The 25,921-nt window shown below is 43.9% G+C and overlaps 1 protein-coding gene across 2 annotated transcripts in view; it reads right to left on the bottom strand.

Annotated features, from left to right (window-relative positions):
- The window catches only part of KCTD1 (potassium channel tetramerization domain containing 1), a 167,133-nt gene that overhangs the window by 134,228 nt on the left and 6,984 nt on the right, over nt 1-25,921 (bottom strand). Inside the window, exon 1 of one of the 2 annotated variants that reach the window (XM_038392238.2) lies at nt 20,349-20,472. The exons of the other annotated variant lie outside the window; for it this stretch is intronic. The gene's annotated coding sequence lies outside the window, so the exon portion shown is untranslated. Of the gene's footprint in view, nt 1-20,348; nt 20,473-25,921 lie in introns of those variants that run through there. 2 annotated transcript variants of the gene reach the window in all.

The raw sequence follows: 25,921 nt of genomic DNA, 5'->3' as shown, positions 1-25,921 counted from the left end.
CAAGTGTCTGCTATCCATGCTTCCTTAGTGGACCCGAATTTAATTGACCCAGAGATCCAAGTGACAATTCAACCCTTCAAGTCCAACTCTTTCAATTTGCCTACAGCCAGTTTGCCTGTCCAGTAAAAGGGCTGGTCAGGAACGTGGACTTTTGCGGTATATGATGATTATCCCATCCCCATGCTGTTGGGGGAAGACTTGGTCAATCATGTGAAGCTAGCCAAGAGGGTGGGAATGGTCACCCGCAGCCAGGCTAAGCAAGCAGTCATGCCTAGCTCTGTTCCTGAAACTTCTACCAGGACCTGGTCAGAGTTGATGGACCCGGACCCCATGCCAACGTCTGCAACAGCAGTAGTGGATCTAGTCCCAGAGACCCAGACACAGCCAGTCCCAGAACTGGAACCGGTGGAAAAACCAGCACCAGACTCATTGCCAGCACTGAATCCAGTACTTGCAACCCCAACACCAGAGGGCCCCACCGAACCTGAACCGGCAGCAGCCTATAACCCTACACTAGAGACTCAGCCAGAGCCTGAAACCCAACATAGTGCACCAGCGGAGAGCGGTTCACAGTAAACGGAAACACCCTCATCTTCTACATCGCTTCCAGAGGGACCAAGCCTAGGTCCACAATCCAAGGGAACAGTTCCAGACTGAACAGGAAGCAGATGAACGCCTCCAGAGAGCTTGGATGGCAGCAAGGAGCAACCCACCACCTCTCAGCTCTTCTAATCGATCCAGGTTTGTTGTAGAAAGAGGACTTGTATACAAGGAAACTCTTTCTGGTGGACACCAGGAAGACTGGCATCCTCAGATACAGTTGGTAGTTCCAACTAAATACCGGGTAAAGCTCTTGAGCTTAGCCCACGATCATCCTAGTGGCCATGCTGGGGTGAACAGGACCATAAACCATTTGGGGAGGTCATTACATTGGGAGGGAATGGGCAAGGATGCTTCTACCTATGTCTAGTCTTGTGAGGTATACCAAAGAGTGGGAAAACCCCAAGACCAGGTCAAAGCCCCTCTCCAGACACTCCCATCATTGACGTTCCATTTCAGCAAGTAGCTGTGGATATTCTGGGTCCTTTTCCGAAAAAGACACCCAGAAAAAAGCAGTACATACCGACTTTCATGGATTTTGCCACCCAATGGCCAGAAGCAGTAGCTCTAAGCAACACCAGGGCTAAAAGCGTGTGCCAGGCACTAGCAGACATTTTTGCCAGGGTAGGTTGGCCCTCTGACATCCTCACAGATGCAGGAACTAATTTTCTGGCAGGAACTATGGAAAGCCTTTATGGGAACTATGGGAAGCTCATGGGGGGGAAAATCACTTGGTTGCCATCCCTTACCATCATCAAAGAAATGGCCTGGTGGAGAAATTCAATGGGACTTTGGGGGCCATGATACGTAAATTCGTAAATGAGCACTCCAATCATTGGGACCTAGTGTTGCAGCAGTTGCTCTTTGCCTACAGAGCTGTACCACATCCCAGTTTACGGTTTTCACCATTTGAACTTGTATATGGCCACGAGGTGGTGGGAGGAACCATAAGGGGCCATTACAGTTGGTGAACCAGCAACGGGAGGGGTTTACACCTTCTCCAGGAACTAACATTCTGGACTTTGTAACCAACCTACAAAACATCCTCCGAACCTCTCTAGCCCTTGCTAAAGAAAACCTAAAGGATGCTCAAAAAGAGCAAAAAGCCTGGTATGATAAACATGCCAGAGCGCATTCCTTCAATGTAGGGGACCAGGTTATGGTCTTAAAGGCACTTCAGGCCCATAAAATGGAAGCCTTGTGGGAAGCGCCATTCACGGTCCAGGAGCACCTGGGAGCTGTTAATTATCTCATAGCATTCCCCACCTCCAACTGAAAGCTTAATATGTACCATATTAATTCTCTAAAGCCCTTTTATTCCAGAAATTAAAGGTTTGTCAGTTTACAGCCCAGGAAGGAGATGACGCTGAGTGGCCTGAAGGTGTCTACTACAAAGGGAAAAGTGCTGGTGGCATGGAAGAGGTGAACCTCTCCATGACCCTTGGGTGTATGCAGTGACAGCAGATCAAGGAGCTGTGCGCTAGCTATGTGTAGACATTCTCAGCCACCCCAGGACTGACTGAACGGGCATACCACTCCATTGACACACTCCATTGCTCACCCAATTAAAGTCCAACCTTACCAGGTGTCTCCAAGCTAAAACTGCTATAGAATGGGAGATCCAGGTATGTTACAGATGGGTGTAATCTGCCCCTCTGGCAGGGCATGGGCATCTCCAGTGGTTCTAGTTTCCAAACCAGATGGGAAAGATACATTTTTGCGTGGACTACCATAAGCTAAATGCTGTAACTCGCCCAGACAACTATCCAATGCCACGCACAGATGAACTATTAGAGAAACTGGGATGGGCCCAGTTCATCTCTATCTTGGACTTAACCAAGGGGTACTGGCAGGTACCGCTAGATGAATCCACCATGGAAAAGTCAGCCTGCACCACATGTCGGGCTGTACGAATTTAACGTACGCCCTTTCAGGCTGTGGAATACACCCGCAACCTTCCAAAGATTTGTAGATGGTCTCCTAGTGGGATTAGGAGAACATGCAGTTGCCTACCTTGACGATGTGGCCATATTTTTGGATTCCTGGACAGAACATCTGAAACATCTACAAAAAGTCTTTGAGCGCAGAAGAGAGGCAGGACTAACTTAAGGCTAAGAAGTGTCAAATAGACCTAAACAGAGTGACTTACCTTGGACACCAGGTAGGTCAAGGAAGTATCAACCCCCTACAGGCCAAAGTGGCTGCTATCCAAAAGTGGCCTGTCCCAAAGTCAAAGAAACAGGTCCAATCCTTCTTAGGCTTGGCCGGATATTACAAGCGATTTGTACCACAATACAATGTATTGTGTATACAATACAATACCACAATACAGGCAAATCACTGCCCCACTGACAGACCTAACCAAAAACTAATAGCCAAATGCCGTTCAGTGGACCGAAGAGTGTCAGAAGGCCTTTAACCAGCTTAAAGCGACACTCATGTCTGACCCTGTACTAAGGGCCCCAGACTTTGACAAACCATTCCTAATAACCACAGATGTGTCTGAGCGTACTGTGGGAGCAGTTTTATGCAGGAAGGACTAGATCAAGAATTCCGCTCTGTAGTGTTTCTCAGAAAGAAGCTGTCTGAGAGGGAAAGCCACTGGTCAGTCAGTGAAAAAGAATGTTACACCATTGTCTATGCTCTGGAAAAGCTACGCCCATATGTTTGGCGATGGCGTTTCCACCTGCAAACAGACCATGCTGCGCTACAGTGGCTTCATACCACCACAGGAAATAAAACTTATTTGGTGGAATTTAGCTCTCCAAGATTTTGATTTTGACATACAACATCTCAGGAGCTTCTAACAAAGTGGCTGATGCACTCTCCCATGAAAGTTTCCCAGAATCAACTGGTTAAAATCATCCTTGAGATGTGAAAAATATTGTTAGTCTTCATATATTTGGTAGTATATTTAGAGGTGCCTGTGTCTTATTAACTCTGTTTTCTCCTAGAGCTCCAGGAAGAAATCACAGCCAGTGTTTCATCCTATCTGTGATTTGGGGGGGCGTGTCATATATAAAGGGAAGGGTAAACACCTTTAAATCCCTCCTGGCCAGAGGAAAAACCCCTTTCACCTGTAAAGGGTTAAGAAGCTAAAGACAACCTCGCAGGCACCTGACCAAAATGACCAACGAGGAGACAAGATACTTTGAAAGCTAGAGGCAGGGGGAAACAAAAGGTTCTCCGTCTGTTTTTTTTTTTTTTTTTTTTTTTTTTGGTGCCAGGACCAGAGCAGGAATGCAGATCAGAACTCCTGTAAAAAGTCAGTAAGCAATCTAGTTAGATATGCGTTAGATTCCGATTTGTTTAAATGGCTGATAAAATAAGCTGTGCTGAATGGAATGTATATTCCCGTTTTTGTGTCTTTTTGTAACTTAATGTTTTGCCTAGAGGGATTCTTTATGTTTTGAATCGGATTACCCTGTAAGGTATTTACCGTCCTGATTTTAGAGAGGTGATTCTTTTACTTTTTCTTTAATTAAAATTCTTCTTTTAAGAACCTGATTGCTTTTTTATTGTTCGGGTCTGTGTTCACCTATGCAAATTGGTGATGGTTTTTATCAAGCCTTCCCCAGGAAAGGGGTATAGGCTTGGGGAGAAAGACATTTCCAAGTGGGCTCTTTCCCTGTTAGATGCTTGGTGGTGGCAGCAATAAAGTCCAGGGACAAAAGGTAAAATAGTTTGTACCTTGGGGAAGTTTTAATCCAAGCTGGTAAAAATAAGCTTAGGGGTTTTTTTCATGCAGGTCCCCACATCTGTGCCCTACAGTTCAGAGTGGGGATGGAACCTTGACACATCTGTTAGTCTATAAGGTGCCACAAGATTCTTTGCCACTTTTACAGATCCAGACTAACACAGCTACCCCTCCGATACTGTGAAATGTGGTTATTGTAGGGGAGGGGCAGGGCTGGGGGCACCCCAGCCAGGACTCCTACTGTGGGCCAGGCTCCAGCTTCTAGTCCTGGCTCGGGCTGGGATTTCTTGTTCCCCTGCAGGGGTGCTCCTGGAGCCAGGTCAGACTCAACTCTAGGAACCCCCACAGCTGGCAGCCTGTGACTGGGGTAGAGGCTTCCAGGAAAACCTGGATGTATGGTAACCTATCCCCCATACCCTGTGACACTCACTTCTGTGCTGCTGATGGTGGTGGTGGTGGTGGTGCCCAGCCAGTAGCTGCTGCTCTGTCTGCCCTGCTCTGAAGGCAGCTCCCTGCCTCAGCAGCAGTGCAGAAGTAAGGGTGTCAATCCCATGACTCTCCTACAATAGCCTTGTGACATCCCCCCCCCCCCCCATGATCCATTTTTGGGTCAGGATCCCCAGAATTACAACACTGATATTTCAGACGTAACCATCTTAAACCATGAATTTGACCATTTAAAAAATCATATGACTGCAAAATTGACTAAAATGGACTGTGAATTTGGTAGGGCCCTAACTATAGCTCCCAGAATCTTATCAGCAGTACTACAACCTAGCCAGTTATCCCCATTTTGTAGGTGAGCTGCAGTTTTTCCTTCCTAAATGAAGTACTTGGCACTTGCCGTTATTGAGGGTCATCTTTTTGATTTCAGATCAATTCTCCAATTTGTCAAGGTCCTTTTGAACTCCAATCCTGTCCTCCAGAGTGCTTGCAACCCTTCCTAGCTTGTTATTAGCTGCAGATTTTATATGCACTCTCCATTCCATTATCCAAGTCATTAATTAAGTTGAGTGGTACCAGACCCAGGACTGACCCCACGAGACCCCAGTACATACATCCTCCTTGTTTGAGAGCGAATCATTGATAACTACTCAGAGTATAGTCTTTAGGCCAGTTGTGCACCCACCTTATAGTAATTTCATCTGGACTGCATTAAGTTTGCTTATGAGAACATCTTGTGGGACTGAGTCAAAAACCTTACTAAAAAAAACCAAACAAAAACGAGATATAAATGTCCAACCCCAGTCCACAAGCAGTTTTCCCAACTCTGCATCCTTCTATATTAGTGTGCTCTGGACCAGTTTCAGGCTGGTCTACACTTAAAAATTTTTACTGGCAATGTTGATTAGTGGGTGATTTTTTTTTAAACCAATGCAGTTATAGTGGTATAATCCTTAGTGTGGACACTGCTATAACACTATAAAGGGGACATATCTATATAGCTTGTTCCTCTTCCCATATGGAAATAACTATAATGATATACATACTGCTACACTGCTATAATTGCCTCCACATTGGAGGTGTGTGCGCACGTGTGCAGGGCGGTGAGGGGAAAATCGTACCACTTTAACTATACTGGTATAAATAAACTGGTATAAAACTTTCTAGTGTAGACAAGGCCTTAGAATTTTAGAGACTCCCACCTTGAGAAGTGAGCTTGAGACTTCACAGACATCTAGGTTATAAAAAATATTCTGTGCAACAACCCTGCAAAATATACATACATGCAGATCAATATTTACACACCCACACACACACACACACACACCCCCTTCCATTTCAGTAATATTAGATTCTGATAGAACTCCATACAAGAAAAGGAAGGTTTAGGTCACACTTACAACAATAACATACGCAGTGTGTCTGGGTAAGGAGATCCAGTTTCCAAAAAGATTTCTGCATTCTCACATGCCTTTGTTTCTGAAATTAATATGGATTAACTCCTGTGCCCTATGGACATTTTACTAGGGTATTAATAAAATGCAAGGATGTACAGATATTCATTGATATTTTTAAAAATCTCTAAATTTTTAAAGACTGAATAATGAAAAAAGTCAAAGGCCCTATGGAATATTAAATGCATACAATTCTGGTATTGCTGACTACAATCAGCACATTCTTCTTACATGCAGTTTCTTGATATTTTAGGCCATGTATATAATATATAGTAGATCCACACAAATGTGTAAACAAATGGAAACATAATAAAGCAGTGCGGTAGGGTGACCGCCTGTTCCAAATTGGCAGGACAGTCCCCAGATGCAGAGTTCAGCCTGGAACCAGGACTTGAATGAAGATAGCTCAGTGGTTTGAACATGGGCCCACTAAACCCACGGTTCTGAGTTCAATCCTTGAGGGGGCCATTTAGGGATGCGAGGCAAAAATTGGGGATTGGTCTTGCTTTGAGCAGGGGGTTGGACTAGATGACCTCCTGAGGTCCCTTCCAACCCTGATAATCTACGACTCAGAGACATTTGCCCAAGATTCCCTGCAGCGCCACTCTGCATTCCTGAGGCTCAGGGTAGGATTGCCAACCTTCTAATCCCAGAAAACCAAACACCCTAGTCCTGCCTCTTCCCCTGAGGCCATGCCCTTTCCCTGCCCACCACTCACTACATTCCCCCCTTCCTTGGTGGCTCGCACCCTCACTCACTTTCACTGGGCTTTGGCAGGGGTATGACAGCTGGTGAGGGCTCTAACTGGGGTGGGGCTGGGGATGAGGGGTTGGGAAGGCTCAGGGCTGGGGTATGGGGTTACCTCCGGTGGCTCCCAGTCAGCGGCGCAGCAGGGAGGCTAAGGCAGGCTTCATGCCTGACCTGGCACTGCAGAGCACCCCTGAAGCGGCCAGCAGGTCTGCTTCCTAGGTGGAGGTGCAGCAGGCGGTTCCGAGTGCTGCTCTCACCTGCAAGCATCACCCTCAGCTCCCATTGGCTGTGGTTCTGGCCAATGGGAGTGCGGAGTCAATGCTCGGGGCAGGGGCAGTACCCAGAGCCCTGTGGCCCCACACCTGGGGCAGATGCAAAGTCCAGAGCACCCCACAGTGGCCCAAGTTCCCTGGGTGACTCTTACCACTGCTTGGCTCCAGCTTCCAGCCTGGCCAGGGCTTCGGAGGAAAAGAAGAAGCAAGGGAGGGGCTCCTGCATGTGTCCCATTTTTGCCTTTTGAAAAGATGGTCACTCCAAGCATGGACGGTGATTAAGGTGAGACTGGGGGCTGGATTCTGCTCCTAATCTGACGTCAATGAGTGTGAGAGAAGCTGAATGACAGCACGGAGAATTAGATTCTATTCCTGCCTCTGCCACAAAGTACTTACACAATGCTGAACAAGTCACTTAAACCAAATATTTTACAGGTGGCCATTAACTGTACATTAATTGCGCAGCTGTCCCACTTTGAATAAATAATTGAAGATTAATTGGAGCAGGGGGACTGGATCCTAGGTCTCCTACATCCTGGGTGAGCACTCTAACCACCAGGCTATAGAATCACTGTGATACTGCTCTGTCTCTGGCCCAATAGCTCTTTAATTCTTTAATCCAACAGGAGAGACTGAGGCTGCCCCACATCAGAATATCCTGTATCCTAGTGGTTAGTGCACTTACCTGAGCAGTGGCAGATCACCTGAGCAGAAAGGATTTGAACAGGAGAGAAGAGACTTGAACTGCAGTCTTCCATATGCCAGATGAGTTCCCTGACCACTAGACTAAAAGGTATGAGGGAGGTCATTGTTGTTCCTAGTTGTTCCCACCCACCTCGTTTTGTGAGCTTGCATATGGGGCCCAATCCAATAAGTGGGCTCCAATCTTCCCGATTCATGCATCATACTGGGGCTTAAGCATCTGGACACCTAGAGGGAGGCAGCAGTGCTCATACCCAGAGGCAGAAACATAGGCGCCTAGAGAATTTTACTACAAAAATTTAGGTGCTGAGAGCATTTAGGTGCATACAAGGTTCAGCAGCAGCTGAGTGGGGTGTGTGTGTGTGAATTCCAGTAGTGCCTGATTCTGGAATTTAGGCACTTAAGTGCCTTTGTGAATCTAGCCCCAGATCTGCAACAACATATCCCACAAGACAATGCTGGAACAATTTGTATAGCAGGGGCGCTGAGAGCCATTGAACCAAACTGTAAACCCTGCATATGAGGGAAACCACTTCAAGCCAGGGGGTGCAGCAACACCCCCCACACCTCTAGTTCCCGCACCTATGACAAGACAGATTCCAGACAATATTCACAAGGACTCTCAAGTCCCAGGAAAGTCCTCAGACAACTGTTAGATTTTGCCTTTGTGACTGTTAGTCCTCATACGTGCATGTTACTTATCTGGACAGACACTGTTGCAAGGCTCACTGAGAATAGTGCGCCAGTCCCCCTAGCCAAGTCTCTGTACCTTGTGAGGTTGTTGTCTCTCTTATGAAACCACAACATACTTGCAAAGGCACCTCCTTCATTTCAGCTCCCTCATTTGCTGTACCCATGATGGATGCCTCAAAATTTCAAGGTTGCTCAGATGGCTCAACTCACAATTCAAAGCCTCTGGACATGCGTGAAGACCAATCTCCATATAAATACCTTGTAACTCAGGGCAATCTAGCTTGCAAGGCACTCCTACCTCATCTGAAGTGCAGCTTTGTGCAGTTTTTAAGTGGACAATACAATTGTCCTCTAATATTATTTCAGCTAACAGACACACTGAGGAGTTCAGCCATTCCAAAGCTTTATAGCCTCTCAACATAGGTATGTCTATCACCACATTACACCTGCAGCAGCATTCCATTTTCCAGGGAAAGCATGTCTTTGCAGAAAGCACATAACCTAGCGTGAGTGCTCTCTCCAAATCACTAGATACTATTCTGTTCCTGAGGTGGGGAACCCCTCTGGTGGGCCTGTTTGGCATGGAACACAAAACTAAACACAACCTAATCTGATCCAAAGGCAAGAGTCATCCGGGACATCCAACACATTCATTCCTCTTGGACAATAGCCAGATGTTTCCATGGGTCTTCCTACCGACACCTCTCATCCTCAGGGTACTGAGGAAGATCAGACAGGATGACCAACATGGTGGAAGGATGTAGGTAGGTTATGCATGCAACCCCAGGCACTGTTCTGAATCCTGATGTCTTGAGCACAACACCTACAGTATGGATTCATGCAAGCATTTAAAAAAAAAAGTTACTGTGGTAATAGTTCTTTTCTACGATAGGCTACACTCACCCACATAGTATCAGTGACAATACCATCCATCTGTTGTAATGGAGTAGATATTTGGGCAGAGTTTCTGAAAGGGACTCATTTATGTTTGTTTCTATCTTAATCAAGAACTGCAGGCTCAGCCTAGTAATGAGTTCATAGGTCTTTTTAACATACTCTATGTATATTTTTTTAAAATCAGTAAGCTTCACAGAGGGTGGTTTTCCATGCCAAAAATGGAGAGACTTTGTTCCCATTTTCTTTTTTTAGACAGTTTAGTGGATAGAGCACTGGTCTGGGACTCAGGAGACCTAGGTTGTTTTCCTGGTTCTGTCACTGACTTGCTTGGTGACCTAGGACAAGTCACTTCACTGTGCCTCAGTTTGTGCAGTCTTTCTGTAAAATGGGGATAATGATAGATACCCCTTTTTGCAAAGTGCTTCGAGATCTGCTGATGAACAGTGATGTCTAAGAGCAAGGTTGTATTATTATTTTATTCTTACTGTGTCCACATGCCATGATGTCCAAACAAAATATGGTTCTACTTGGATAACATTGGTAAAGGAGGTGTCCACATAGATTATTGCCAGAGTTCAGACAGGAGGACACACACAACTCGGTTCCTGCTACTATTGAAGTCCATGGCAAAATTTGCATGGCGTTCTATGCAAGACCCAGTTCTGCTTCACTGTTTTGTCTTGTTGCCCCTTTAGCCTGAGCAGTTAGTCAATATTCAGGGTCTTGCAGGATTGTTTCTCCTGGAGGAGAACAGGATGATACGAGTCAAGTATATTAAACAATAACAATAACTTTCATTGTAGCCTGTAAAGGGGAGCATGGGAAAAGTTCCTCCAGTCATGCACTACACTCTCCCTTATATTTCATGGGCTTCTCTGTAAGGCACAGCATGTTGGCACGGTCATTGATTAGAAATTTAGTGTTCAATATTCTCAGTTCATTAGAACTTTAAAATGCTGTAGCAGAGCAGCTGCACCACTATAGCGCTTAGTGAAGTCGGTATCTACGTCAACAGGAGAGCTTCTCCTGTTGGCATAGGTATTCCACCTCCCCGAAAGGCAGAAGCTATGTTGACATCAGAAGTCCTCCCATCAACATAGCGCGGTCTACACCGGAGTTTAGGTCAGTATACCTGCATCGTTCAGGGATGTTGATTTTCCATACCCTTGAGCAATGTAGTTATGCCGACATAAGTCTGTAGTGTATTCCAAGCCACAGAAATACTTTGCAATTGAACGGAGGGAAGCACAGATCAGTGCATGATCAGTGAAAAGACCAAAAGGTAGCACACTGTTCCCCTGTGTAGTTAAAGAACTACAAAAATCTAACAGGGAATATAACCTTAGAAAAAAAATAAACTTTATCTACAGTAGACCTAGTGGTCCACTATAATATTATTACCCACTTGAGTCAGAGGGGGATTCTAGGAATTCTCTCCCCTTCAGCCGGATGTGTGATTTGATATGCATTAGTGTTGGTCAGGTTTGGATTTTAACATGTGAAGTAAAATCCACATGCTGTATGTGGAAACAGTTCAATCTAATGTCTCAACATTGTGATTTGTGTTCAGGCAAGCCTCCTCGTTTTAGTTTTTCCCCTTCTCTAAATAATTTCCCCCCTACAATTTCCATTGGTGAGCTTTGGACCCTGAGATTCTGATTCTGTAGCCTGCATTAAAATCAGTATTTTGAACTCTGATTATTCACAAGCAATTTATAATCCTCATATCCCACAAACATCATATTTGCTGTAAGATTAAAGGAGCTCATTCTGTGCTTTAATCATATCCTATTCCTTCCCATAAACTAGCATTTCTCCTAATTCAAGCTTCCTCTCAAATTCTTTCTTGGCCATCCCAGAACATTCAAGATTTCATGTAAGCACATTTTTAAATGTAAATATTTGCTAGTAGCAGGAATAAACTTTCCAGTAGAAATGTGACCATTGTGGGAGGGGGGGGGGGGAAGAAGAAAAAAAGAGCCATTGGAATAGGAAAAGTAGCCTCTGAATTGGAAAGTCTCCATAGGGGGACAATATGTAGGACTCAATCCTGTTCGCTTTGAAATCCAGGGCTTCTTTCCCACTGGCTAGAATAGGCGTGGGCAAGCTATTTTAATCCGACCCTCGAACTCCCGCTGGGGAGCGGGGTCAGGGGCCGCTCCATGCGGCTCCAGGAAGCAGCAGCATGGCCCCTCTCCAGCTCCTATGCACAGGGACAGCCAGGGGGCTCTGCTCTGCATGTTGCTCCCAGCCCAAGCTCCACCCCTGCAGCTCCCATTGGGCAGTAACCACAGCCAATTGGAGCAGCAGGGGTGGTGCCTGTGGCCAGAGCAGCGTGCAGAGCCGCCTGGCTGCACCTCTGCGTAGGAGCTGGAGAAGGGACATGCTGCTGCTTCCAGGAGCCACTTGAGGTAAGTGCTGCCCGGAGCCTGCACTCCTGTTCCCCGCCCCCCCATGCCCCAACCCCCTGCTCTAGTCCTGATCCCCCTCCAAACTCCTCAATCCCAGCCCAGAGCACCCTCCTGCAGGCCAAACCCCTCATCCCCAGCCCCACCCCAGAACCCACACCCCCAGCCGGAGCCCACTCCCGTACCCTGAACTCCTAATTTCTGCCCCTCCCGAGCCTGCACCTCCAGCCAGAGCCCTCAACCCCCTTCCACACCCCACCCCCAATTTTGTGAACATTCATGGCCTACCATACAATTTCTATTCCCAGATGTGGCCCTCGGGCCAAAAAGTTTGCCCACCCCAGGCTAGTAGGAGGTAAGATCAAGCTCATAACAATGAACTCGAAATCTGCAGGGAGGTTATAACTTACCAGATGGATTTCTGACTTCATTGTTGCACTGACATGGAACATAAAATAGAGGTCATGAGAACGAACTAGGTTTTCCACATACAGCTCATGAACTTTACTTTACAGTCATAAAAATGTATACAAACTCTCCTCCCTGGTTACTAGAATCTAACACCCTGGAATTATTTTGACAATATTTGCTGCAAGTTTATTCAAAGTCTATTATAGTGCATCGGTTTATGGCTCCATGTTTACCGATCTCCAACACAACAGAACACAATTAAAAATAAATCATTTAAAATAGACTAACTCTCTGATTGTGTTACCACCACCGACTAGCGGGTCCCAGGCTTCTTTTTTGTGGAATCTCCTAGATCCTTAGGATAGCTTTGTGTAACAACACACACCACATCCTGATGCAGTTGTGGTCATCTCCCCTTTTTTGGTCCATTTCCCCCCCGCCCCAGTTTTCAGTGCAGTTTTTCCTTCCTCACTTTCTCTCATTTTTATGCGTTTTAACAACTTTTATACCGTCTTCTCTCCCCCATTAGCTCCAATCACATACCTCTGTTCATCAGAAGGCTACACACTTCTTCTGGTGTATGGAGTCTGACGGCACAATGAATTAGATGCTGGGTAAGTGATGTAGCCACTCTATCATGGCAGGATCATGCAGAGAAATCAAGCACATCCATCCACCATCAAGATGCTAAAGAGTGCAGTCCATAACCAGATGACACGCTGTTTTTTCTTGAGCTACAGGGGCAGGCAGGGAGCTTAAGCAGTCCCAACAGTAAAGACGCAAGTTAAACTGCCTGCGACAACATATCCTGTTGTAATGAAGAAGGATCTTTTGGTTCATATGGATGTTCTAAGGGGCATGCGTGAGCTGATCCAGAGAGACTAGGGGACACAACTACCAAGAAATGCATTCTTGATCCAACCACAGGTTGCTGCTGATCCTTAGAAAGGTTGTGTTTGATGTACTGTGTGAGAGGCTCAACTATTTCAGAAAAGGGGCATCTTGACTTTAGCTGGTGTTTTTAGTGGGGCTTTAAGATGCAATCATGAAGTAAGCCATCGTGATAGTTGATTGTGTGCAATAATGTGGCCAGGGCCCTGACTTTGTGCCTAATAGCTTGGGGAGCAATACCAGCCAGGACCAGAAGGCTGGCATGCTGCTGAAGATGGGTGGCGTCCATTGCTACCACCCAGAGCTGAACTGAATGAATTATAGTAAGCTCTTGCGCTTAGTGGTATCTGTGTCCAGGAGATCCACAGGTAAATTATGAAGTGGGTAAAATATTCATTTCTTTGCATGAGTTTTCAATTTGCGGACGTTGTATTTTATTAAATGTCCTCTTGGTGAGAATGTGAACAGTTTCTTTAAATCTATAACAGAAAGCCAGATTTGGGGGGGGAGGGGTGAAGGGGCAAGTTCTGGACAGAAGCTCTTCAGAAAAGCAGAGTACATCTTTGGGATAATACTAGTTTCCATATTTTAATAAAGTTCATTGTCAGAAGAAAGCTACTCTTTAGAAACCTTTCCCATTGTTACACCACCCCTGTTGTGGTGTTCTAGGAAAGATTCAAATGAAGTGCACCTCCTAGATTCATAGATACTAAGGTCAGAAGGGACCATTCTGATCATCTAGTCCGACCTCCTGCACAGCGCAGGCCACCCACCCACTCCTATGAAAAACCTCACCCATGTCTGAGCTATTGAAGTCCTTAAATCATGGTTCAAAGACTTCAAGAAGCAGAGAAGCCTCCCTCAAGTCAACCATGGCCCATGCTACAGAGGAAGGCGAAAAACCTCCAGGGCCTCTCCAATCTGCCCTGGAGGAAAATTCCTTCCTGACCCCAAACATGGCAATCAGCTAAACCCTGAGCATATGGGCAAGATTCACCAGCCAGATACCCAGGAAAGAATTTTCTATAGTAACTCACCTCCTCAACGACATTATTTATTTTGTACATATTTGTGTGTGTTCTCCCCTCTAACCTTAACAGTCCCAATATTTAGACTTCCATCTGAGTATTCCTGGGGGATTTAAAATAAAATCAATCAATCAATCACAAGCACATCTTTGGGCTCCTATTCCCCCCCCCTTTTTTTTTTTTAAAAAAAAAAAGAGACAAGGTGACCAAAACCGACACCGTATTGCAGGGATGACAATTTGGGTGGTGCCTCTTAGGTGCAGCACAGAACTCGCAGTCCATAGGGAGAGCTGTGTGAGACTCCTGGAAGAAAGAAATGCCAGAACATTCTTCCGGTACTTCTGGCACAGAAGTACTGGCATGTCCCCAAAAGTACCACAATGGCATTCAAGAGAGTTCTGCCACAACTTGTGCGCTGACTTTAAGCCACCTATGTGCCCTCCCAATCCTGGGCTGCTCCAGGGACTGGAGAGGCTCCCAGCATCACTTAGACAACTCTGGGGCCGAAGTTACAGCAGCTTCCCCAGGCTGCCCTAAGAGCTGCAGTACTGTTCAGAATCTCCACAGCCATGCTAGCAGCACTTCCCCTCCCACCTGCAGCCAGGTCCCCTACACCAGAGCTTGCAAGAGGTGCTTGGAAGGCAGCCTAACAGTTGTCTACCTGCACCAAAGAAATCCTCCCCCAGCTGGAACCTTGGCTTTGAGAACCTCTTTATGCCCATCTCCCCACCCCCCTCCCCCTTTATGGTACTCCAGCACCATAACCTGGCTCAATGGGGCTGGAGTGAATGTAAAGAGAGTATATAGTTGAACTAAATTGAACTATTTTCTATTCCATTCTTTATATGCCCTCATGTTTTGTTTGCTTCTCCCCACCCCCAACATGAGGCGAGGTTTTAATTGATTTGTATACAATGATGCCCAGGTCTTTCCCCAGTTTGGTACAGTTTTTTAGAACTCAGTAACACGTATGAATAGTTCAAAGTATTTCTACCTGTCTGTATTACACTGCATTTGTCAACACTGAAATCCACTGTGCTCTTTCACCGAGCTTTATTAGGTTCCTTTGAAGTTATCTAGTCTTCTCTCAGGTTTCACAGTAGCAGTGTGTTAGCCTGTATTCGCAAAAAGAAAAAGGAGTACTTGTGGCACCTTAGAGACTAACAAATTTATTTGAGCATAAGCTTTCATGAGCTACAGAAGTACCGGAAGCATGTTCTGGCATTTCTTTCTTCCAGGACTCTCACACAGTTCTCCCTATGAACTGCGAGTTCTGTGCTGCACCTAAGAGGCACCACCCAAATTGTCATCCCTGCAAGACGGTGTCGGTTTTGGTCACCTTGTCTTAAAAAAAAGAAATAGAAGGAGCCCAAAGATGTGCTTGTGATGCACCTGATGAAGTGAGCTGTAGCTCATAAAAACTTATGCTCAAATAAATTTGTTAGTCTAAGGTGCCACAAGTACTCCTTTTCTTTTTGCTAGTCTTCTCTGGTCTTGACTAAATAATTATGTCTCATTTACAAATTTGTCACCTCACCATTCAGATATTTAATTATTAAAAATTAGTCCTAGAAAACACTTTTGGGTGTCAATCTAAACGATTTGTAACTCCCTAATTATTTTCAACCAATTTTTCTGGTCAATGATTAGCACCTTTGTAAGAGACAGACATTTGCCATCCTCCCATTCTCTGATGCAGCAAGATAATGGATTTTAATGAGATATAGTACAATTTTGTTAACCGCTACCAGCCACTTCATTCCTAAATTTCTTCAAAATTTTTGGTGAATGTCATCTGAGCTGGATGTCTTGGTACTTTATCATTGTGATCTTCTACTTCCTCTTCAACACCTCAATCTTAGACAGGGCCTCATTTTTATTATCTGAATAGAGCTGGTATGGGATGGGTATCTTCCCAGCATCCTCCCTGCAGAAGGCCAAAGCAAAAGATAAATTTAGCCTCTGCAATGTCCTTGTCATCTTTAATTGCACCCTTAACTCTCAGCTAGTCTAGCAGAGCCACCAATTCTCTTGAAAATATTTGATTTTTTTTAAAAAAAAAAACTAACTTATTTGGCTATTTGCTCTTGAAAATTTCCTCCTAGATTTCCTCCTTCCCATTTTTACAGCTTTAGTTTATGTGCCTTTCCTTTGCTAAGGCTAGATTTCCATTTCCTGAAGGTCCCCTGTTTGGTTCACCACACTATTGTTTGGTCTTGCTTTTCTGCTTCCTTTTTGGTTTCAGGGTACACATACCTTCTGTGACAATTTTGGTATACTGAAGTAGTTCCATTCTGAGGCTAAGGATTTGAATATTTTTTTCTTTTTTAAAAAACTAGTTTCCTCCTCTTGCCAAACCCTTCTCTTTCCTCCAGAGCCAGGGCATTTATTGGTTTATTTTTACTTCAATACAATGCAGGTGTTAGTTGTCATGCTTCTCTTCCTCCTCCAAAAGGTTTTCACTGGGTCCTACTTTTTGGTCTATTTGGCATATTTATTTTTTTTCCCCCTTTAATACTAGCCCAGTCACAAGACTGAAGTTTCAATTGTGTTTGTCACAGTTGCATTTCACAAAGACAGCAAATGCAACCTTAAGCAAAGGTCACTGTAGGGCATTTAGGGGGAAAATGACAAGTTTTTTGGTGCTGAAACACGCTTCACAAAGATCAAGGACACTAGCAGGATTCTAGAAAAGAGCTGGATGCGTTATCAAGCTGACATGCTCCAGGGAGTGAGTGGAAAATGAGAGAAGTCTTGATTTAAAAACCTAAACACACACGTGCTTTGTTTTATCATCTCACTGCTATTTTAGGACAAACCACTTTAATCAGTTTAAAAACCAGGTGCACAGCATTTAAGCCTGGATAGAGAAAACAACTATTGAAAGAAAAATGCCAAAAGCTTGAGAGAAAGGGTTGAGAGGGATGGGAGGATCTTTTCCTGTTCCCATGGAGGCCAATGAGAGCAGAGGGACCTGAAGTGGAAAGTCTGAGGAGAAAGACTAGGATCTGAACATGAGCAAGGTGTTTCAGTTTGGAGGTTGAGGACTGGCAGCTTTACTAAGTGAGAGACTGAAGGATTGAGACTCCAGAGCTGCAGCCTACCAGATCATTATGCATGCACACTCACTGACTTCACTGGGGCTCTGCAAGGGTACAGGGTCCGCCTGCTTGTGGCCTCCAGAAGTCAATGTGGGATGAGGGGCCATCTGCTCTGATACAGCTGTAGGCTTGGGATCAGAGTTGAGGAAGGGGGGGGGTAAGAAACAAACCCACTTTTTTGTACTATATCCTGTGTGGTCCAACAGCCTGCATAAGGAAGGAAACGTTACACTCAAATGAGCAGTTTTAAAGGGAATCCATGACAGGGGAACATCACAGATCATTTTAGGGCACAGAGTAATTTTAAAAATATATATTTTTGAATATACCCAGCAACTGACCCTTGGTAGCCTGTGTAAAGAGCTTCAAACTATCTGAACTATACAAAAAAAAAAAAAAAAGAAAAAAACATGCCCGCTAGGGCTGAAAAATCACTTTGGCAATAGATGACTTTTAACTTTACATCAGGAAATGTTTGGAAGGCATAATTTTGAAGTGTTAGGGAAATGTGTGTGATAACTGCTTGGGTGAAAGAGCAAATATAGTCCATGGTTAGATTTACATAATGGTCACAGCAAGTAGTGAGAGGCTGGTAGAGCCAGCTGCCCATCAGGTGGGGGCAAAGGGAAGCTCAGGTCTAAGCTTTGAAAATCTGATAGATTCCATTGATTTTCACAGGAAATGTTACACCCCCCCCCCAGCAGCTCCATCTGCAATGGAGATGGGAAAAGAAGAACACCCCCACCACTGGCTTCCACTGCTAAACAATGCAATCCAATCCCCTCTTCTTTAGAGTTGCAGAGAAGATACCAGCCTTAGGGCCCGTTCTGATACCCTTAATCGTAAAAGTAGCCCTACTGACTTCATCAGTCTCACGTGAAAAATCTTGCAGGGTTGGCCCCCTCCTTAGAGCAAGGGGAACAAAGACCAAACAAATCGGGGTGGGGGTGCGGAAAAGAGGGGTGAGATGTATCCTAACTAGACAGGATCTGAAAGTAGTGCCACTTAGAATTTTCTTGAGTGCACTACAGGAGAAGAGAGGTGCCAAGGACGAAGGGAAGGGAGAAGAATAGGCAGATATAGAGCAGGTGAGAAATACCTCAGTTATGACCAAAATTTTGTATCCTCAAGTTTCACATTAAAAATTAGGTTGTAAACCTCTTTTGTTGTCCCTAGCATCCAACTAGTTTGGTCATCCCCAATAGTGCTTTTGAAAAGCATGGTATTCCTAATTTACCACAAAGTTAATTGGTCTATTTAAACTGGGGACAAGCCAGTAGTCCTTATGGCCTCATCCTGCAGCCTACTAAGCAGGAATGGGAGTGGAGGGTACTTGGCACCTTACAGGTTTGGGCCCTGTGCTACTATACAGGGGATCAGAGACTGCTCTGTATTTTGCTCCCAACAGGGCTTAAATGGGGGCTCTCTTAGGACACATTAAGATCATGAGTCTACTTGTCCTATCCAATTTGTAATTCAGACTTTCCATTTGATGTTCACCATAAACATCAAAGAGAAATGACCCGAATGAATTTATTTGGAACCTAATGTTACATTAGTGTAACCAATACAAAACATTCCTATCATATGCTGTTAAAGAGTTAACAAGGAATTACACACCTCAACAGCCAAAACACACAACTGCATCTTTGAAAAACAAATTAAATTACTATATTTCATATGCTGCACTTCTACAGCTCCTTCCATCCAATAGTCAAGCAGCACTTTACGTTAATTAAGCCTCACAACACCCATATGTAAAAATTATTATCCCCTTGTGCAGCTGGAGAAACTGAGGTACACAGCAGTTAAACAACAAGCCCAAGATCACAGAGCAGGAGATCTGGGAATAGACCTTTTGATTCCTAGTGATATACTTTAACCACAAGACCATCCTTAAGTTTCTTTCCCCGCTGATGGCTTTTGAACTAGCTCTAAAAGATCCAGTGAGAGGAGGAGTGATAGATAACTAAATTAGATAGCTAGAGGCAATAAAAGTGATTAGAAACATGTTAGGGGTTTCTAAACAGAGAAAGATTAAGACTAGAACTATTTTATTTGGAAAGGAGAAGAATAAAAGAGGACAAAATTGAGGTACATAAAATAATAAGTTGTCTGAACAAGGAGAAACCAGACGCCTTTAATAATAGAAGGAGTAGAGGGCACCTGAATGAATTTAAAAAGGCATCAGCATTTCACTGGGTAAGAGGGTTAGTTTATCTATACATAAACTGTGGCATTTACATCTGTAGTATATTATTATTGAGGCAAATAGCTTAGTAAGATTTTAAAATAATTTAAGGTTTATATGAACCTGTAGTTACACTAGCTGGAATAAGAGTTATAATATAATAAATGAATTACCACCCAACTCTTACAGAAGACTTTTCATCCATAGAGCTCCAAGTGCTTTACATTTTGCAGATGGGAAGATTGGGGCACGGAGGAAAAATAACTTGCCCAAGGTCACAAACAGAACCACGAATAGAATCCAGGTATCCCGAGTCCTAGTCCATTGCCACGCTAGTGGATTAAACAGCCCTTTCCCTCACCTTTTCACACAATAGCTTCTATACCTTCTTTCACTTGGACCCCTATATGTGGTACAACCTCCCTGACATCATCCACAAGACCCTACAAGGCCCAGCTAGTCTCATATTTCAGACCATACTGATCACGATTCAGATCAGGAAGAGGTTTCCTTCATTACTATCTTGGCTCATAAGACTATATTGTAAAATAGAGCCACTATAGTAGTATAGAGAAAACCACATTGGAACCCTCTCGCACAAGTCACACAAGAATCCTTCTCAAATAGGATAAAATCCATCTCTGTGAGCAGGTTATAACTTTATGTTTCAACTCAAATAGAAGCTGTGCCTTAAACCACTCTGGTCATCTGGAACTTTAGGATAAGCGGCATATAATTCTATATACATTTAAGAACAAGAGATAAATGAATATAGAGGATTTTAGCCCAGAGATAAATCAGATACATACCAAACTCCACTTTGAGTTACAGAGAATCCCTCTCTAAACCTGGAGTCTTCTCCTATAGCTACCAACTCTTGCTCAAAGGCATCCAAGCCTATTTATGAATGCCTAATTGGATGATGAGCCTCACCTGCTCTGAGTACTCCAGGTTCAACAAATAACTCAGGCCCAGATCCACAAAGGGATTTAGGTACTACTAATATACACAAAACACCCACTCAGCTACTACCTAACCCTGTAAATACCTAAATTTACTAGGTGCATTTCCCCTGTAAAAGTTCCCTAGGCAACTACATTTCTGCCTGTGACCAGGCATAGTGCTGCCTCAGGTAGGCATCTAGGCCCCTATTTTACACCTAAGCCCCAGCTCAATCTTTAAACCAGGTGAAGATTGGGATTGTCCCACCTATCTCACCTGCAGGTGTGCTCAGAATTTACCTCACTCCACACAAAACATGGGAGGAGGTGGCTCAGGAACTCATCTGGGATGCAGGAGACCCCAATTCAGTGCTTAATTTGTAATGAAAGAGGTACAGGGGCTCAAGCAATTTTTTTACATTCAGAACTGATGCAGCAAGCCAAGAGGTGTTGGGGCTCAGCCCTAGCAAGACCTGGCATAAATTAAACACTGTCCTAGTTCAATATTCCCTCCTTCCTGATGATGGGAAGGGTCTCCCCCCTCTCAGGTAAGTGCCCTAGCCACTGGACTACACAATATGCTAATGTGGGGCTCTCTCAATCTCTTCTGTTGAAGCTGTTCAACTTTGCATTAACTAATTTAATATTAATTGGCCCAGCAAAAGAGTGAGAATGACTCTGTAGTCCAATGGTTGGGATGTTTATCTGAGAGATGGGAATCCCTGTTCAAATCCCTTCTCCTCAGTGGGTAGAGAGGGAAACTGAAACAGTGTCTCCCATATCCTGGATGAGTACATTAAAACCACTGAGCTAAAGATAAGAGAGCACCCCTTTCTAGCCTCAGCTGTGTCTGGAAGTAGGCATGCACATAAGCTGCTTTTGCAAGAATGGTTGAGGCACCTGACTCAAGGAGAGCATTGCCAGTTGTGGATTGCAAACAGAGAGAAGTGTTTCTCTTCAGTCTGGACTTAAGTACTTATCTTGGTGACAGAAGTGGGACTTATGACTTGCCCCTCTCATTGGTATCTCTCATCAGCTGTCTTAGGCAGCTCCATGCCTCTTGTGCTGGCTTTTGTGGATGCCATTCTCAGGCACTAATATAGAAAGCTTAGGTGCCTAACACAGGGATTGTGGATTCCAGTGATTTTCAAGGCACCTATAAGTTAGGCATTTGAACACTTAAGTCCCTTTTGAAGTTTGGCCCTCAGCTGTTTTCTCTCACCTCCAAAGAACTGCCCAGACACATACACCACCCCTTTTCAGTCCACACAAAACAGAGCCACTAAACTCATTTTCCTTGCTTGCCAATTTGATTGGGTAACTTCCATCTTTGAACCTCTCAGCTGGCTCCATATCTGCCATTGCATATTTAAATTTTAACCACCCTGAAGGCTCTACATAACTGTCCCATCCCAATCCTGCTCCCTTGTCAAGCTTCAGGTTGCTCCCTGTCTCCTCTGCCCTGCCAATGTTCCCAGCTTTGTTTACCCCTTTCTCAGCTTCTCCCATGCTCACTTCTATGCCTTCTTCCACGTAGCCTCCTATGCTTGATACAACTTTCCTGACATCATCCAGATTTAAACCCCTCTTAAAAACCCTCTCCGACATGCTGCTTACGGTGAATCAAGCTGCCATATATAAATTAGGCTTCATCTGCCTATTATTGTTCCCCTTCCCTTTTCCTCTTGCCTCTGGTAACTTAACTACTTGTTAGTCCAAGAGGCCCACAGAACAGGGACCATCTGTCTTCACTGTTTGGAAAGTTCTTGGTATATAGTGGGCACATAGCGAGTTAAAGTATGTTCTGAGGCATTCAAGCTTGGTTACTGATAGAGGCAAAATGTCAGATTAGAAATGGATCATTAATCTATTCTAGTAGGACAATTTAAATATACCTCTAGTGCAATTCACATGGAGAAATAAAGCTGCTCTGACTCTACAATATTGCTTTACCCTAGTTTTGAGCTTCTCTAGTAAGCCCTAAAAGTCTTGGCCTCTGAGGATTATCAATATTTTCAATGTCTGCTACTCCTCCCTTTCCTCCCTCCCTGCCTCTGGCAATACGGGTTCCTGAGCAGCAGCAGTTATTATTATTATTTGTTGAGTGCCAGTAGTATGCTCTGCTTCATGCACAACAACGAGAAGGCTTGAGCCCTTCCTTAAAAGAGTTTATAATCTAGTTTTACAAATAAACCGATTCTCACAGAGAGCATGCCAGGTGATCAGCAGATCAAAAGGGAAGTTCCGGCTGCTGAGGGTTTGGGAAGCTGGTACAAGGGACTTTGTTTATATTTCTTGATTAAATCTTTATTCATTTTTACAGAGTAAGATGGAAATGAAAAGAATACAGACAAATAAACCAGAGAAACATCAAATAACAATCAAGTAATCAACATTAATTTTGTTATATTGCAAGAAAGAAGACAGAAAGAGAAAAGCCTAGAAGACACAGCCAGGAAGAAAATAAAGATCCTATCCATGGGACAGATTGCAAGCCTTTTCCATTAGTGAGCACGTTCACCCAAGCAGTCCTCTTTATTTCAGTGGTAGCGCTGATCAGTATTTTTTTTTTTTTTTACTGTGAAAAATGTAGACAAAAATGTTCCTGTTTTCATCAAATTCTCTTTGAAATTGTTTGGGTTGCTACCTAAATGTAATTTAAAGCCAAAGAATTTTGGGTTTGTCAGGGTTCCCTCCCCACTCTGAACTCTAGGGTACAGATGTGGGGACCCGCATGAAAGACCCCCTAAGCTTATTTCTACCAGCTTAGGTTAAAACTTCCCCAAGGCACAAATTCTTTGCCCTTGGACAGTACGCTGCCACCACCAAGTGATTTAACAAAGAATCAGGGAAAGGACCACTTGGAGTTCCTATTCCCCCCAAAATATCCCCCCAAGCCCTTACACCCCCTTTCCTGGGGAGGCTTGAGAATAATATCCTAACCAATTGGTTACAAAGTGATCACAGACCCAAACCCCTGGGTTTAAGGACAATAGAGAAATCAGTCAAGTTCTTAAAATAAGGATTTTATTTTTTAAAAAAAAGGTAAAAATCACCTCTGTAAAATCAGGATGGAAAGTAGCTTTACAGAATAACAAAAGATTCAAAATCACAGCAGAACTTCCTCTAGGCTTAGTTTCAAAGTTACAAAAAACAGGAATAAACCTCCCTCCAGCAAAGAAGACATTCACAAGCAGAACAAAAGATAATCTAACACGCCTTGCCTGGCTTTTACTTACAATTTTTGTAATATGAGATACTTTTAGGATGGATTATAGGAGGAGTTTTCTGACCTGATGCTTCTCTGCTTCCCAAGAGAACACATAAAAACAAAGCCTTCCTCCTCCCAAGATTTGAAAGTATCTTCTTTCCCCATTGGTCCTTTCGGCAGGTGCCGACCAAATTATTTGAGCTTCTTAACCCCTTACAGGTAAGGAGGAATCCTAGGCTACCCTCAGCTGTATGGTTATGACAGGGTTTGGGTTATGAAAAATTGTGGTTTTCAGTCTGATGAAAACCCCAAACTTTTATTACAAAAATGGACATTTTTAAGAACATAAGAATGGCCATACTGGGTCAGACCAAAGGTCCATCTAGCCCAGTATCGTGTCTATTGACAGTAAGCCCATGCCAGGTGCCCCAGAGGGAGTGAACCTAATAGGTAATGATCTAGTGGTCTCTCTCCTGCCATCCATCTCCGCCCTCTGACAAACAGAGGCTAGGGGCACCATTCCTTACCCATCCTGGCTAACAGCCACTAATGGACTTAACCTCCATGAATTTATCCAGTTCTCTTTTAAACCCTGTTATAGTCCTAGCCTTCACAACCTCCTCAGGCAAGGAGTTCCACAGGTTGACTGTGCACTGAGTGAAGAAGAACTTCCTTTTATTTGATTTAAACCTGATGTTCATTAATTTCATTTGGTGGCCCCTAGTTCTTATATTATGGGAACAAATAAATAACTTTTCCTTATTCGCTTTCTCCACACCACTCATCATTTTATATACCTCTATCATATCCCCCCTTAGTCTCCTCTTTTCCAAGCTGAAAAGTCCCTAGCCTCTTTAATCTCTCCTCCTATGGGATCCATTCCAAACCCCTAATCATTTTAGTTGCCCTTTTCTGAACCTTTTCTAATACCAGTATATATTTTTTGAGATCAGAGGACCACATCTGTACACAGTATTCAAGACGTGGGCATACCATGGATTTATATAAGGGCAATAAGATATTCTCTATCCCTTTTTTAATGATTCCTAACATCCTGTTTGCTTTTTTGACTGCCGCTAACACTGTGTGGACGTCTTCAGAGAACTATCCATGATGACTCCAAGATCTTTCTCCTGATTAGCTGTAGCTAAATTATCCCCCATCATATTATATGTACAGTTGGGGTTATTTTTTCCAACATGCATATTACTTTACATTTATCCACATGAAAATTTCATGAAAATTTGTTTTGTTAAAGAAGGTGTTTTCCACTGACAGAATGGTTTGATGGATAACTTTGACCAGTTCTACTGAGTGAGACTGCTCAGGTGAGTAACTTCTCACCAGTATAAGGGGTTCACCATGTGGCCCTGTATATTTATTTTGTGTAACACTTCTTTGTTGAGAAGAAAACCCTAGGTTTTACAAGCTTGCACAAAGAAGAATATTTTTAGGCTGTAAACATTCCAAGATGAGCTCACAATGCCACATCTTTTGGATTTCATGACAGAAGGCATTCTTTGAAACTTTATAAATAATGTTATTGATAGGAAGGAATTAGCTGTGGGACTTATATAATGTTACTTCACTGTGTCTCTCCATTTCTACCTCACTTAAAACTGATTTACACAAAAACAGTTTGGCCCAGATCTTCAGAGGTATTAGGCACCTAACTCCTATTGATATTAATGAGAGTTAAATATCCAAATACCTTTGAGAATATGGGATTACTTTTGTCAGTAACAACTCCCAAATTTTAAATAGGTTGATCTGTCCTAGACAACCTAACAAGTGTTGGTGAGCTCGACTGATACCCTGAGGTCCTGATTCAAAGTCTACTGAAATCCAAGGGAGTTGGTCGATGGATTACCCTTGACTTTGGCTCAACCCTTAAGGCCTGAATCAACAAAGAGATGTTGGTGTTGAGACACTCAATGTTACAGTGCCTCACTTTTAGGCACCTAGAAAATCACAGGAACACTGATTCACAAAGCCTGAATTAGGCACCTAGGCTCTCTATACAATGAATGGGGAGAAAAAGGCACTGTAGAACATGGTCCACAAAGCCATGTTAGGCAGGGAGCCACCTACACTTGCCAATGGGAGATGCCAAGGAGAGGGTGAATCCTAAACTCTATCCCTCTCACAGAGCTAGGCACGCAAGTCCAGGCTGCACAGAGATGCCTATTTCTGCTAGCTATCCGTGAAGATAGGTGTTACTTCACATAAA

Source organism: Dermochelys coriacea, chromosome 2 (assembly GCF_009764565.3).
Source record: "Dermochelys coriacea isolate rDerCor1 chromosome 2, rDerCor1.pri.v4, whole genome shotgun sequence".
NCBI lineage: Eukaryota > Metazoa > Chordata > Testudines > Dermochelyidae > Dermochelys > Dermochelys coriacea.
Note: the sequence above shows the minus strand (reverse complement) of the source record. Positions and strands in the feature narration are given on the sequence as shown.